Source organism: Chionomys nivalis, chromosome X (genome assembly GCF_950005125.1).
Source record: "Chionomys nivalis chromosome X, mChiNiv1.1, whole genome shotgun sequence".
In the NCBI taxonomy this organism is placed as follows: domain Eukaryota; kingdom Metazoa; phylum Chordata; class Mammalia; order Rodentia; family Cricetidae; genus Chionomys; species Chionomys nivalis.
The window spans coordinates 77,515,289-77,530,373 of NC_080112.1; the positions used below are offsets into that span (position 1 = coordinate 77,515,289).

The 15,085-nt window shown below is 43.3% G+C and overlaps 2 pseudogenes; one reads left to right on the forward strand and one right to left on the reverse strand.

Annotated features, from left to right (window-relative positions):
• Positions 1–3,523: 3,523 nt before the first annotated feature.
• Positions 3,524–4,961, reverse strand: LOC130868494 (40S ribosomal protein S2-like; annotated as a pseudogene).
• A 3,959-nt stretch (positions 4,962–8,920) lies between these two features.
• On the forward strand, positions 8,921–11,444 carry LOC130868058 (PDZ domain-containing protein 4-like; annotated as a pseudogene).
• Positions 11,445–15,085: the final 3,641 nt, after the last annotated feature.

Here is a 15,085-nt window from a genome sequence, read left to right on the forward strand (position 1 = left end):
GTCTTCAAGGAAGACTTTAATTTCTTTCTTTATTTCTTCCTTAATCCAGGTATGGTTCAGTAGTTGACTATTCAGTTTCCATGAGTTTGTAGGCTTTCTGGGGGTAGCATTGTTGCTGAATTCTAGCTTTAATCCATGGTGATCTGATAAGATACAGGTGGTTATTAATATTTTTTTGTAACTGTGAATGTTTGCTTTGTTACCGAGTATGTGGTCGATTTTTGAGAAGGTTCCATGAGCTGCAGAGAAGAAGGTATATTCTTTCCTATTTGGGTGGAATATTCTATAGATGTCTGTTAAGTCCATTTGATTCATTACCTCCATTAATTCTCTTATTTCTCTGTTAGGTTTCTGTCTAATTGACCTGTCCATTGGTGAGAGAGGAATATTAAAGTCTCCTACTATTAATGTGTGCGGTTTGATGGCTGCCTTGAGTTTTAACAATGTTTCTTTTACGTACGAGGGTGTTTTTATATTAGGGGCATAGATATTCAGGATTGAGATTTCATCCTGATGAATTGTTCCTGTTATGAGTAGAAAATGTCCCTCTCCATCTCTTCTGATTGATTTCAGTTTGAAGTCAACTTTGCTAGAAATTAGTATGGCCACACCTGCTTGTTTCCTAGGTCCATTTACTTGATAAGCCTTATCCCAGCCCTTTACTCTGAGTAGGTGCCTGTCTTTGTGGTTGAGGTGTGTTTCTTGTAAACAGCAGAATGTTGGATCCTGTTTTCGTATCCAATCTCTTAGTCTGTGCCTTTTTATAGGTGAGTTGAGTCCATTGACATTAAGTGATATTAATGACCAGTGGTTGTTAACTCCGGTCATTTTTTTTAGTAGTAGATTTTGTGTGTTTCCCTTCTTTGAAATGTGCTGGTAAAGGGTCTCTAGATGTCTGAGTTACTGTGGTCATTGTTGGACTCCTTGATTAGTGATTTTCCTTCTATTACTTTCTGTAAGGCTGGATTTGTGGCTACGTATTGTTTAAATTTGTTTTTATCCTGGAAAATTTTGTTTTCTCCATTTATAGTGAACGAAAGCTTGGCTGGGTATAGTAGTCTGGGCTTGCATCCATGGTCTCTTAGTTTCTGCAGTACATCTATCCAGGACCTTCTGGCTTTCATGGTTTCCATAGAGAAGTCAGGTGTAAGTCTGATAGGATTACCTTTATAAGTAACTTGGCCTTTTTCCTTTTTCCTTTCTTATACACCATTCTGGGTTATCATGGAACTCTTTGATATGCCTACACAGTAACGAGAAAAAAAAAATCAGGCAGCAGCCTTTGTTAAATCTTCTATGGGAACCATGTGCTATTTGGATGGCTAGTACTAACACTTAAAATTATAAACCTATTTGACCTTCTAAGTTTCCTCTTACCTTACTATCAGTTCCATGAAGACAGGCACCATAGTAGATTCACTTTTCTTGCGTCCCCAGAAATTAGGCACTTAGTACTTATTAAATAAATATAAAGCTTTAGTCTAAATACAAATGGAGTAGGATCCATTTGACTTAACACAGCAATCAGTGTCATACATTTTGATGTAAACCTCAAATTTAGTTACTGGACATAATTGTCTAGAAATTTTCTAATGACTGTAATAAAGTAGGAACTGTTTCACGTTGCTTATAGGCTTTTATAACCAAATCCCTTCCTCCCTCCTCAGTCTTATACTCCAATATTCTTAAACTCTTTGGGGACTCCTGCCCAATTTCCCTCTTTCTTTGCCTCAAATTCCCTCCTGTTTCCTTTACTTTGATGAGTTCTTGCATACTGATTCAGTCTCCATAGCACCTCTGCCAGGAAACTTTCTCTAGTAATTCACTGTGATTTCAAAACTCCTGACGCTCCACAGATACTTCTGTTTCTTTCCATCCCATTTCTCTAACAAATCTCCTTTGCTATCCTAATTGCATCCTTCACAGAGTTCTCTTTTATCATTTACAAATTATCATCTGTGATGCTACTATAGAGACTAATGGGATTAAAAGAGGAAAGGCTTTGAGTCAAACCAGTATTAGTTCCTCATTCTGTGACTTAGAAGCATATTAGCTCACTTTTCTCATCTATAAACCAGGTATAAATGAGATTATTGAATAACTTTTATGAAGTCTGCACAATAAGCATTTAATAATTAATAGTAATTTTAAAAGGTCTTCTTTATATAGTATGCATGGTGATTGCCATGTGAATACTTCCACCACTATCAATTTAAAAAAAAAAACCAAATTGATACTGAATTTGAGGTTATGAAAAAACAATGTGCATTCACAAATGGGAGGGTTCACTGTAGCATATCTCTGTCTTCAATGAATCTTTGTTCAAAGGAGTTCTTTCAATGCAGGCAGTGTTCTTTGTTTCCAAGCCTATCTATCTCCCAGTATCCTCCCGCTTCTTTCAAGATGCATTGCTTCTAAGTATTCCCTCTTATGCCATTAGCTTTTTCCTTTCTGGTGGTTCTTTTATCTTTGACTACAAATACATCTGTGCTACTCCTGTGCTTTGAGATTTCATTCTTCTCCAGCATGCCTCTTTACTTCACAATGTCTTTCTTAGTTGTACATTAGATAAATGTATTTGACTAACCCACAGTGAGTCAAGTGCTGTGCTGTGCTAAACACCTCCCCTCCACTACATCTTGCCACACTAAACATGCTTCAGCTACAGATTCACTGGATCCTTTCCCTTCTCATGGACTTTGCACATGGTGTTCCTTTTGTTTGGAAATATTTTCTAAAATTTATTACATTTTATCTTTAATGTCTCAACTTCAATGTCACCTCCTCCAAGAAGTGCATGTTCCTTTCTTCCTCAGTTACCAAGTCTAATAGAACTCTGTTCTTTTAGTCCGCAGTAGCTGCACTTGTGAGGAAGTAATTACAAGCTTTAGTTTAATGTCATTGTCTTTTATTAGTGCCTAAGTATCATAATGAAAGTAACCATAGGAGTTTTATCCTTTCAAATAGTGTTTAATGATATTGAATGAATACATAAGCAGGGCATTATATTAAATGAGCCCATAAAATTTTTCTTGTTACTCTGTCACAAAATATAGCCTCTGTTTTCCTCATCTGTAAAATGGAGATAGTGCAGGTTGGCCTTCCCAAGTCTGTCACAGAGCATCCATTCCTCATGCCTTTGCACAGGGTGGTATTTTAGAAAGGCAACGTTGCTCAGTTGTGTCCCTGATTTAAACCTCTCTAGTGGTTTGTGAATGCTGCTGTGGTTCAGCCTAAATCCTGAGAACAATCTAAGCATAATGAGATATGGTTGTTTTCACCTGGACTTCCATTCCCAGCTCTTATGCTTTCTCTTCTTGTCTATAGTTCAGATAGAAGGCTTCAATTTAACTCCCTGGATGCATTGCTATGCCTTGTCTCAAATAGGGCCTTTTGTACTTTTTTATCCCACGAAGATGATATTTCCCTAAGCACACCCCACACTCTTAGTTATGTTTGGTTTCATATCTTTTTTTTTAAAAAACAGACTTAATTCACTTTTATTTTTCTTGTATAAAAACCCTTATGTGGTGGCCACAGATGGAGCCAGGGTTCTCTGAACAGAGACTCTGGTGTGGGTTTTCACAAGATGGTCAGTGAATTCCTGGTAAGGAGACTTGGTGAACATAGTCTGTTTCCAAAGGTCAGGGGTTAGGTCTTAGAGATAACATCAAAAGTGGCCTTGGCAAAGTTGCCCAGGGTGGCAGTGCAGCCCCTGGCTGATGTGTAGCAGTCATCAATGCCAGCCATCATCAGTAGCTTCTTGGGCACAGGATCGGAGACTATGCCAGTGCCTCTGAGGACAGTGATGAAACACACCAGCACAGAACCACAGCTGCCTGTCACTTTGCACAGAACAGTGTGGGGCTTGCCAATCTTGTTCCCCCAGTAGCCTTTCCACACAGGGACAATGAAAAGCTTGGCTAAGATGATGGCCCCTCAGATGGTATGGCTACCTCCTTGGAGCACTTAACGATGAGACCTACATGACCATTGTAGTCCCCAATAGCGACAAAAGCCTTGAACCTGGTCCACTGGCCTGCCCTAGTCTGCTTCTGCACTGGCATGATCTTCAGAACCTTATCCTTTAGGGATGCTCCCAGGAAAAAGTCAATGATCTCAGACTCTTTAATGGGCAGGGAGAATAGGTAGATCTCTTCTAGGGACTTGATTTTTATGTCCTTAACCAGGCAGCCCAGCCTCGTGGCAGAATCCACTCCTTGTCTTCAGCTTTATCTCCATGAGTCCCGTGGCCTAGGCCATGGCCTCATCCACAAACATGTCCCCTAAGACCGCAGCTGAATCCTCCACAGAAGCCACCAAGTCCTCCTAAACCTGGGCCCCCAGTACTCTGGGCCCTCCCACTGCATCAGCATCAATGGCCATTTGTTGTTTTCTAGAAGAAGAAGAAGCTGGTTTCATATCATATGGAGAAATCTACTACCAATGTTTTGCTAGATAATCATTGCAATTAAACAATCTTCAAAATACTTGTTTTATTTTTATTGTATTTGCTTCTTTTTCCATTTACTTATGTTCTCTCTCTCTGTCTGTGTGTGTGTGTGTGTGTGTGTGAGAGAGAGAGAGAGAGAGAGAGAGAGAGAGAGAGAGAGAGAGAGAGTGCCTGCATGTGCACACACACATGTACATGCATGAACATACCTCAGCACCCATGTAATGGTCAGAGGGGAAACTTGCAGGAGATGGTTCCCTACATCTACCATGTGGACTTTGGGTATTTAACTCATATCATCTAGCTGGACATCAAGTGTCTTTACATGATGAACCATCTCAATAGCTTGCAAATATTTATTTTTATATGAATAGATAAGTGTAGTTGTCACCTGATCACAGAAGTCTCAGACATCAGAAAATGGTAAAATTGAAGACTCATAACTGGCCACAGTTCTGCAAATCAGTGACAACTGAGTGGTTGGCCCACAAGTGGACACCTTTGTCATTCCCACGTTCCAAGTAACATTGCATAAAGAATGTAAAAGGGTATGGGCCTGAGAAAATAGAGAGGAGTGAAATGCTGTCTTCTCGACAGCACATAGCAACTGAGATGACCTGTATACATACAAGAAGAAGCAGGAGGGAAAGGAGGGACATGAGTGTGGAGTGAAGACTATTTAGGACAAATGGGGGAAGGGGGTTGGCAGAAGTGGAAGGGGGATGAGAAAAGGTACTGAGGTGTGACTATGATCACAGCATACAGTGGTTGAGATATATTTACAAGTCCATCCCTTAGCATCCTCTGACTTTTAGAAGATATCCAATCTTTTCTTTGTTGACATTTCTGAGAAATGGTGGAGTAGATCATTTCTGAGTCTATAAGCTGTATTGCTCTTCTAATAGCTATTTTCTTTTAGTTAGCTTTGAATCATTTGACAAAACACTAGAGGTACTTTATCCAGGGATAATATAGCTGAATCCATTGTTATCAGAAAGATGGACATATCCTGAACTTTCTCGAGCCCTATTCCACACTTCCTTAATCTGGGGTTGAAAAGACTAAAGGTAAACATTATTTAGAAGTCTTGTTTCTCTTTCCTACGTATAACCCCAGCAGCACAGACATTTAAGGCATCATTGAATAAATGGGACCTCCTGAGACTGAGAAGCTTCTGTAAAGCAAAGGACACTGTCACTAAGACAAAAAGGCAACCCACTGACTGGGAGAAGATCTTCACCAACCCTGCAACAGACAAAGGTCTGATCTCCAAAATATATAAAGAACTCAAGAAACTAGACATTAAAATGCTAATTAACCCAATAAAAAATGGGGCACTGAACTGAACAGAAAATTCTCAACAGAAGAAATTCAAATGGCCAAAAGACACTTAAGGTCATGCTCAACCTCCTTAGCGATAAGGGAAATGCAAATTAAAACAACTTTGAGATACCATCTTACACCTGTCAGAATGGCTAAAATCAAAAATACCAATGATAGCCTTTGCTGGAGAGGTTGTGGAGAAAGGGGCACACTCATCCATTGCTGGTGGGAATGCAAACTTGTGCAACCACTTTGGAAATCAGTGTGGCGATTTCTCAGGAAATTTGGGATCAACCTACCCCAAGATCCAGTAATACCACTCTTGGGAATATACCCAAGAGATGCCCTATCATATGACAAAAGTATCTGTTCAACTATGTTCATAGCAGCATTGTTTGTAATAGCCAAAACCTGGAAACAACCTAGATGCCCTTCAATGGAGGAATGGATGAAGAAAGTGTGGAATATATACATATTAGAGTACTACTCAGCGGTAAAAAACAATGACTTCTCGAATTTTGCATGCAAATGGATGGAAATAGAAAACACTATCCTGAGTGAGGTATCCCAGACCCAAAAAGAGGAACATGGGATGTACTCACTCATAATCGGTTTCTAGCCATAAATAAAGGACGTTGAGCATATAATTTGTGATCCTAGAGAAACTAAATAAGAAAGTGAACCCAAAGAAAATCGTATAGTCATCCGCCTGGAAAGGGGAAGTAGACAAGATTGCTGGGCAAAAACTGGGAACTTGCGGATGAGGTGGCATGGGGCAAAGGGGAAATGGGATGAGAAACGTGAGAAGGGGAGGATGGGAGGAGCTGGGGGATTGGGATGGTTGGGATATAGGAAGGGTGGATATGGGAGCAGCGAAGTATATATCCTAACTAAGGGAGCCATCTTAGGGTTGGCAAGAGACTTGACTCTAGAGGGGTTCGCAGGTGTCCAGGGAGATGTCCCCAGCTGGTACCTTGGGCAACTGAGGAGAAGGAACCTGAAATGACCCTATCCTATACTGATGAATATCTTACATATCACCTTAGAACCTTCATCTGGCGATGGATCGAGGTAGAGACAGAGACTCAATTTGGAGCAACGGTCTGAGCTCTTAAGGTCCAAATGAGGAGCAGAAGGAGGGAGAACATGAGCAAGGAAATCAGGACCACGAGGGATGCACCCACCCACTGTGACAGTGGAACTGATTTATTGGGAGCCCACCAAGGCCAGCTGGTCTGGGACTGATTAAGCATGGGTTGAAACTGGACTCTCTGAGCATGGCGGACAATGAAGGCTGATGAGAAGCCAAGGACAATGGCACTAGGTTTCGATCCTAATACATGAACTGGCTTTGTGGGAGCTTAGCTTGTTTAGACGCTCACCTTCCTGGACATAGATAGAAGACCTTCGTCTTCTCACAGGGCAGGGAATTTGGACTGCTCTTCAGTATCGAGAGGGAGGGGGAATGGTGTGGGGGGAGGAGAAGAGGAGTAGGGATAGGGGGAGGGGAGAGGGGGAGGGGGCAATATGTGGGAGGAGGGGAGGTAAATGGGAAATGGGGAGCAGGTGGAAATTTTAATTAAAAAAGAATAAAAATAAAAATAAAAAAAAAAGAAAATCTCAAGGCAAAAAAAAAAAAAGTTCAAATGGCCAAAAGACACTTAAGGTCATGCTCAACCTCCTTAGCGATAAGGGAAATGCAAATCAAGACAACTTTAAGATATCATCTTACACCTGTCAGAATGGCTAAAATCAAAAACACCAATGATAGCCTTTGCTGGAGAGGTTGTGGAGAAAGGGGTACACTCATCCATTGCTGGTGGGAATGCAAACTTGTGCAACCACTTTGGAAAGCAGTGTGGCGGTTTCTCAGGAAATTCGGGATCAACCTACCCCTGGACCCAGCAATACCACTCTTGAGCATATACCCAAAAGATGCCCTATCCTACAACAAAAGTATATGCTCAACTATGTTCATAGAAGCATTGTTTGTAATAGCCAAAACCTGGAAACAACCTAGATGCCCTTCAATGGAAGAATGGATGAAGAAAGTATGGAATATATACATATTAGAGTACTACTCCGCAGTAAAAAACAATGACTTCTTGAATTTTGCATGCAAATGGATGGAAATAGAAAACACTATCCTGAGTGAGGTAAGCCAGACCCAAAAAGAGGAACATGGGATGCACTCACTCATATTTGGTTTCTAACCATAAATAAAGGACATTGAGCCTATAATTTGTGATCCTAGAGAAGCTAAATAAGAAAGTGAACCCAAAGAAAAACATATAGGCATCCTCCTGAATATTAACCTTCATCAGGCGAAGAAAGGAGACAGAGACAGAGACCCACATTGGAGCACCGGACTGAAATCTCAAGGTCCAAATCAGGAGCAGAAGGAGAGAGAGCACAAGCAAGGAACTCAGGACCGGGAGGGGTGCACCCACACATTGAGACAATGGGGATGTTCTATCGGGAACTCACCAAGGCCAGCTGGACTGGGTCTCAAAAAGCATGGGATAAAACCGGATTCGCTGAACATAGTGGACAATGAGGACTGCTGAGAAGTCAAGAACAATGGTACTGGGTTTTAATCCTACTGCACGTACTGACTTTGTGGGAGCCTAGGCAGTTTGGATGCTCACCTTACTAGACCTGGATTGAGGTGGGTGGTCCTTGGACTTCCCACAGGTCAGGGAACCCTGATTGCTCTTAGGGATGACGAGGGAGGGGGACTTGAATGTTGGAGGGGGAGAGAAATGGGAGGTGGTGGCGGGGAGGAGGCAGAAATCTTTAATAAATAAATAAGTAAATTAAAACAAAAAAGAAGTCTTGTTTCTCTTAATTTTATTATGGTCACAGCAGAAGCAATTATTGTTATTTCCAACCATCAAGGAATATGTTGCCTTTGTATTTTTCTACCAGTATCTATCTATATGTAGAATCAACATATACAGGGAAAGAAAGAATGGAATATCGATTTCTCACTTAAAAAATTATGAGACAGGCTAGGCGGCTCATCCCCCCGCGGTAGGGTAGGGTATGGCCCAGAGCCCGGCCCGGGACCCGTGGTCCCAAGCGTCGGCCAATGAAAGAATCCTTCCTCTTCCCGCCCTCTTCTTTCCCTCACTGGCCAGCACCATGGGATGTAATATGTGCGTGGTCCAGAAACCGGAGGAGCAGTATAAAGTGATGCTTCAGAAAGGAAGAGTGGAAAACTGGAATCAGGATGCATCTGGTACCATGCTACAAAGCACCTTCTCAGAGCCTTTCCTGATCTGCTCGCTGCCTCTGCCCTTCACACCAGCAGGCCCTCTTGTCATTCACGTGTCTCATCAGGTGGGGGTGATGCCTGGTGTCATGCCAGTTAGCTCATCCCAGTGAGGAACAATGAGTATGGTCTTCTCAGTCCAGAAAGGTGAACGGGAAGGAGCTCTCCAAGCTGTCTCAGGAGCAAACCCTAGAGGCCCTGCGTGCCTCCAAGGAGCCCCTGGTGATCCAGGTGCTGAGACGCAGCCCCCATCTGCGGGGGGGGGGGCAGCTCCTGCCATGACCTTCATCTGGTGGACAGTGGCACTCAGACCGACATCACCTTCGAGCATATCATGGCACTGGGCAAGCTGCGCCCACCCACCCCACCCATGGGCATCTTGGAGCCGTAAGTCCTCTCTGATCTCCCCCCCCCTTCAGCCATGAGTATTATGACCCAGCGGAGTTCATGGAGGGCGGCCCGCAGGAGGAAGAGCGAATGGATGAGCTGGAGTACGAGGAGGTGGAGCTGTGTAAAAACAGTCACCAAGACAAGCTGGGCCTGATGGTGTGCTACAGCACAGATGATGAGAAGGACCTGGGCATCTACGTTGGAGAGGTAAATCCCAACAGCATTGCAGCCAAAGACGGCCGGATCCGTGAGGGAGACGGAATCATCCAGATTAATCGAATGGATGTCCAGAACCGAGAGGAGGCAGTGGCCATCTTGAGCCAGGAAGAGAACATCAACATCTCCCTGCTGGTGGCCCAGCCTGAGAGCCAGCTAGCAAAGCGGTGGAAAGACAGTGACAGAGATGACTTCCTAGATGACTTTGGGTCTGAGAATGAAGGGGACCTTCATGCCAGGAAGCTGAAGTCACCCCCTGCCCTGCAGAATGGAAATGATGAGAAGGGTGCTCCTGATGGGGGCCCAGGCTTGAGCAACAGCCAGGAGCTGGACAGAGGGATGGGCTGGACTGATGAGAGTACCCGGAATGAAGAGAGCTCTGAACATGACCTGCTGGGGGATGAGCCTCCCCAGCACCACCAACACTCCTGGAAACCTGCGCAAGTTTGGCCTGTAAGGGGATGCCCTGCAGAGCAGGGACTTCCACTTCAGCATGGACTCTCTGCTGGCTGAGGGGGCAGGACTGGGTGGAGCTGACCTGCCTGGGCTTACTGATGAGGAGTATGAACACTACCGGGAACTGCTGGAGATCAAGTGCCACCTGGAGAATGGCAACCAGCTAGGCATCTTCTTCTCCCGGGCCTCCAGTGGCAACGGTGCCCTGGACGTCAACCGAAATGAGAGCCTAGGCCATGAGATGGCCATGCTGGAGGAGGAGCTTCAGCACCTAGAGTTCAAGTGCCGCAACATTTTGCGGGCACAGAAGATGCAGCATCTGCGGGAGCGCTGTATGAAGGCTTGGCTGCAGGAGGAGGAGAGCCTCTATGACCTGGCAGCCAGTGAGCCCAAAAAGCACGAGCTGTCTGATATCTCTGAACTGCCAGAGAAATCAGACAAGGATAGCACCAGCGCCTACAACACTGGGGAGAGCTGCCGGAGCACTCCGCTGCTCATGGAGCCTTTGCCTGAGATCCCCCTGAAGCGATCTGCTGCGGGCAATTCCAATTTGAAGCGGACCCCTTCTGGCCCTCCTGTCACCGCCCACCTGGAAGCCCTGCCAAGTTCCAGTCACTCTCTCGGGATCCTGAGGTGGACTGGAGACAGCACTCAGAGGAGCGTGACTGATGCAGCACCAAGACAGGTGTTACTCTGGAGCATGTAGTTCCCGAAGGCAGCCCTTACCTCTCCAGGCGTCATCGTGGCCAGTAGAGCGAGCATTACCAGAGCTGTGTGCAGTTGACCCCGCCACGTACCCTGGAGGATCTGGGCCATGGCTCCTTGAGCTTGGCTAGTGGTCCTCGGGTGGGTGGGGTGGTGGCCGCAGCTGTCGAAGTACCCCACATGGAATGGAAGGTGAAGGTGCGAAGTGATGGAACCCGCTATGTGGCCAAGCGGCCTGTGCGAGATCGGCTGCTGAAGGCTAGGGCCCTAAAAATCCGGGAAGAGCGCAGCGGTATGACCACTGATGATGATGCAGTGAGTGAGATGAAGATGGGCCGCTACGGGAGCAAGGAAGAGAGGAAGCAGCACCTGATCCGAGCACGGGAGCAGCGGAAGAGGCATGAGTTCATGATGCAGAGCCGCCTGGAGTGTCTGAGGGAGCAGCAGAATGGCGACAGCAAGCCTGAGCTCAACATTATTGCCCTGAGCCACCGTAAGACCATGAAGAAAAGAAACAAGAAGATCCTGGACAACTGGATCACCATCAAAAAGATGCTGGCCCACGGTGCCCGCTCAGCTGATTGAAAAAGGATCGATAACCCTCTGCTCTCTGTCACTACTGTCTGAGCTGCTCCAGCAAGAGCCCAATCCAGACCTAGAGAGTCTGACCATCACCCTACCTTAGAATCTAGTGTGTGTCTATGTGTGTGCTTGCACGCTGTGCTCATGCACATGCCTGTATTTGTATGTGTGCACAGAACTTTGGTAGTAGAAAGCCCCTAGAAGGGACACTTCTCTTCCACCTATTTCCTGCTCCCCAAGAGGCTATGTCAACAGCCAGCACAGAGGGCACCTGTGTGTGCCTGCATGTTTGTGTACATACACAGTGCTCTTGATATGTTCTTGGAGACAGGGAAGTCCACGCAGAGAGAAGTGAGGTGGACTATCTTAAGCACAAGAGAATGTCCAACTTCTTGCTGAACATGGCCTCTTCCCACCCCCGGAAGCCGCAGTTCCTTGTAGACAAAGGCAACCCTGAATTTTGTGGTTTTTCTCCTTTTCTGTGCTTGCCAATAGTTGTTTTCTGTTTTGTGGACCTGCTCTGGGGGTTGGCAGATCCTTCAGGCAGCCTGACAAAGGTGGACCCCACTGAGTGCTGGCTGGGAAGGAGGTTGGGGGGAGGAAAAATTGGAGGGTTGGGTGGGAGGGAAAGGAAGGGGATGGGGAAGAATAGGAAGCAGCTGTCCTGGTGGTCTCTACTCTGAGGAATGGCAGGAAGGATCTGAGTTGGCTTTTGAGGTGCACCCATGTGACTGAGAGTGAAATCACAGGGATTGTGGGCACAGTATCCATCCAAAAAGAATTTGTTGACCCCTGGCCTATGCCACCTGGAGCAGAGCCACTTTTAGTTACCTGAGCAAGAAGCTTAGATGTTCAGGGTTTTGAGAAGCCAAACCCAATTGGCAACAGGGTAGACCTCACCTAGCCTAGAGATCTGGTGGGAGTTGGGAGGCCTGGACCCAGTGAGAAAGGAAGATGGGCTGAGTGAGAGACACCTAAAACCTCTTCCAGTGATGCAACTTCCAAATGTGCCACTCGTTTGGTTTCTCAGTCTTGGTGAAGCTCATGTTGGGAGGCTACAGGAAAGCCCTGTTCCCCATCTACATTCCAAGAATAAAGCAAGCTGCCTTTTTACTACATTGAAAAAAAATTATGAGACAGCAAATGATAATCAATCTTATTAAAGAGACTAAACATAGGCCTTTCAATCATATTAGCTAAATAACATGACATATAAACTATCTTTATGAGATTACACCATATCTAGTGAGTGACCTGTTAACCCCACTTCACATATTTCTCATACTCTGTCTTCAACTATACTTTCTCAATTGCCTATTCAAATTAAAATGTTTATATGGTGCAAGAGTTTTTACAATCAGAATAGTTCCTAATTTCCCAGATTCCCTTCTCATGAACTTACTATTCTTTCCACATATCTTATTTTCTAGATATATCTGAATTCCGTGCATGTTCCATGAATTACCTCTTCAAGTGTTCAATTTATTTCAAACTGTGTTTGCTATATCACATTCCTTGAATGCTCATGTTATCTCACACCTTGTTCATGATATCCCCTTTATGCGGACTGTCCTCCTTTACACTGGTCTTCCTGAGAATCTCTCATCTAGCCTATGAGGCATAACTTACAATGTCACATACACTTAATTGTTTCCTAATACTATTTTCTATCTTTTAATATTATTCAGCCTTTCGAGTTCATGCACAGAGCAAAAACCACTAATTGTTCTCTCTTATATACCCTCTTGGCATTAATATATTTTATACAGCATTTAAGTAAAAAGAAAAATTTATACCTCTGTATAAACCATAACAACAGATTTAATCCACAAACAAGACTAATTATTTAATTACAAATTTGTGTCTGACAGAAATAACTAATTTCAGTTAAATAAGTTTTTATTTGTCTGTCTCATAAGCATGACATAATTCATAAAAAGAAAAAAATTAAATTATATAGGACATAGTAGTTACTTTCAAATAGCTAAGAATCATTGGATTAGGTATATAAGATGGATTTAAAATTTACTATTATGTAGTCTGATTTCAGTTTTTCTTAGGTTTGTATAATTTAATTTGAATATTTAAAAAATTCAAATAAATTTCTGAATCTTTTCAGGTGACATTTTTAATCTTTAGAAGAATGATGATCACTGCTTTCTATTTACAGCACTCAAACACTAATAGAAACCTAACTAGCAACACTTCAGTTAACTATAGTCAAGAGTAAAACAGTCTTTTTCAAATTTGAATAATGGAGAGATAAACCACTATAGAATCCTTCCATTCTTCCCCTCTGCTGCCAGGCCTACAGCAGAGAAACTCTTCTTTATTACATCCAAGGATGAATTCATGGCTCCACTACTCAACTAACATTTTTAGCAATTGCTTCTCTGGTGTTTTTGGGTTTCTATTGCTGTGACAAGACATCATAACCAAAAAGATAGTTGGGGAGAAAAGGGTTTATTTAGCTTACACTTCCATATTGCTGTTTATGATCAAAGGAAGTCAGGATAGAAACTCAAACAGAGCAGGAACTTGAGGCAGGATCTGATGTAGGAGCCATGGAACATGGAGGGGTGCTACTTATTGGCTTACTTCCATGACTTGTTCCACCTGCTTTCTTCTAGAACTCAGGGTCACCAGTCCATGGTTGGGACCACCCACAACGGCTAGGCCCTCCCTCATTAATAACTAAGAAAATGCCCTACCAGCTTGTCTGCAGGCAGAGCTTATGGAGGCATTTTCTCAGTTGGAGGTTTCCTTCTTTTTAGGTAACTCTAGTTTGTGTGTCAAGTTGACATAAGACTAGCCAGCACACCTGGTATATCAGCTATTTAATTCTTCAGATTTTTTGATCCCCTTGGCTTGGATTAAAAATTTTTGTTTTAGTTTAGATACAAAGTAATGGTTTTCATTTGTCATTATTATAACATGTAGCATTATAGATTGCTCTTACTCTGGCCCTAGTGCCCTCTCCTGCTGCCCTGGCTTCTCTTGATGATTCTCCCAAACAGCTCACACCTTCTGATTTCATGTCACACATATTCTATTATCCTTTCTTGTTCAGGCTCCCCTCCCTTTAGGCCTCTCCTCCCATTGTCCCATGTATTTTCATGTACTACATCTCACACACACACACACACACACACACATTTAAATCTAGCCATTTTACTGAATGCTTTTACACCCTGTCAAAATGAACTCTAATTTTAAAAGAATTAATTAAAACATGGTTTCATGTCTTTGAGTCTTCTGTTTGCCTAAATCTTATTCCCATATTTCTTTTGTTTTCCTAAGAATGTCATCTTATTCTTCAGATGCCTACTTAACTGTAATCCCCTCTATGAAATGTTACCAAAGTCATTCGGGGAGACAAAGGCTTTTATCTGAATCTAAAGTTGATATAATTATTTGATTTTCTTTAAGTTATTTAATACTAAGGATCCTGTATTTTCACTTTCAGTTTTATCACTTAAAATACAATGAAAAAAAATCAGCATGTTGTATGAGAACTGACTCTCCCTCTTGTTTATCATCATCTAAAGCAGCGGTTATCAACCTATGGGTTGCAATCCCTTTCAGGGTCCAATGACATTTTCACAGGGGTCAAATACTAGGTATCCTGCTTGTCAGATATTTACATTATAGTTCATAACAGTAGCAAAATTAAAGTTATGAAGCTG